Below are 1,766 nucleotides of genomic sequence, written 5' to 3' on the forward strand. Positions count from 1 at the left end.
GTAAATAAATAAGCAACAACAAAACCACTAATTAACTGTTTCCTTTATACACATATTAAAAAAAATGCAACTAACACGTATTGGTGCAGGGCACATGGAAACAGATGGAGGAAAACGCTAATTTAAAGTCTCCTTAATAAATGACTTCAAGTTAAAATATTTTAAGAAGTTGTACGATAAAATAATCAACAGTAAACGTTAATGTCCCCCGTCGCTGAGGGATTTGAACAGTATATGTTTGTATTTTTGAGATGAGTGTTTTTCTGAACTTGAATTTAACAGGGAATGTAAATAGACATTTATATTTTTAGTGTGTGATGGCACGGTGGCTCAGCTGGTAGAGCTGCTGCCTTTCAACGAGAAGGTTGCTGGATCGAATCCCGACTGGAGCCTTTCTGGTTGGAGTTTGCATGTTCTCTCCGTGCTGTGTGGGTTTTCTCCAAGTACTCCGGTTTCCTTCCACAAATCAAAAACATGTTGCATGCATGTTGAGCTGATTGGTAACTCTAAATTGTCCCTAGGTGTGAGTGAGAGTGTGAAAGGTTGTTTGTCTCGTTTGTCTCATGTCCCTGTGATGGACTGGAGACATGTCCAGGGTGTTCTCTGCCTCTCTCACAGTGACACCCCCCAATCCTAAAAGGAAGAAGCAGGTAAAGGTAATGGATGGATGGATGCATGGATAGCTGTTTTTGGTGCAAGATACTCAAGTGGGTAGGAGTTACACTGTGGAGAAGAACAGAGGGAACACCCCCCCCCCCCCCCCCTGTCCAAGGCAGCACAGAGTGGTGGATCCTGGAGAGAGCAAATTTATCCACCACCAGATGCAGTGGTGGAGCCAGTGGGTGGCCAATGGTAGCCTTGGTTTCTACAGATTATTCTTCAAGTCACCCCACTCATTTGAGAAAACTACAGTGTATACTTTAAAGCATTATAAAAACTAGAAAGTATACACCTAAATATTGCCACATACCTAAAAGGACATGCTCACAGCATACATGAATGGCCAGACAGAGGAGGGTATTTCCAGTTCCCCATCTTTGCTCCATGAAATGGAACAAAAACATTGCAAATAAAGGGAAGTTGAAGGCCCAGTGTTTGTGCTGTCTTGGGCCCTACAATAATCTGACTGTGTTCCCACTAGGCCCGTCTGTCACGGTCAGCGGCCCCCGCTGCCCCCCCATCTGCCTAAGCCTCTGCTCTTTGTGTGGTTTCTGTTTCTGTGTATCTGGTCCTGTTTCCCACTCACTCCTCAGTCTGCCTCTCCACTCCTCAGTTTTTTATCATTCACTCCTCAGTCTGCCTCTCCACTCCTGTCACGGTCAGCGGCCCCCGCTACCCCCCCATCTGCCTAAGCCTCTGCTCTTTGTGTGTTTTCTGTTTTTGTGTATCTGGTCCTGTTTTCCCACTCACTCCTCAGTCTGCCTCTCCACTCCTCAGTCTTTATCATTCACACCTGTCCCTCATCAGCCACCTGCCCAGGTGCTCTCATTACTCACTCTCCCTCTGCCTTATAAAAAGCCTTTCTTTCCTTCACTCCTTGTCCGGTGATTGTTCTGTGTTCACAGATGTCTCAGTCCTCCTCTGTCTTGTTAGTTTTTTGTCCATCTGATGATCTGCTCTGCCTAGTTTCTGATCCTGTCTGCCAAAGTAAGTTTTGCTGCACCGACAGCCTTTTGTTTTGTTATTTAAAAATAAATTATTTTTATTTTGAACTCCTGCCTCACTCGCCTCCCTGCTATTGGGTTCCAACCTCGAGGATCGTGACA

This window comes from Nematolebias whitei, chromosome 1 (genome assembly GCF_014905685.2).
Source record: "Nematolebias whitei isolate Nwh7 chromosome 1, NemWhi1, whole genome shotgun sequence".
Lineage (NCBI taxonomy): Eukaryota > Metazoa > Chordata > Actinopteri > Cyprinodontiformes > Rivulidae > Nematolebias > Nematolebias whitei.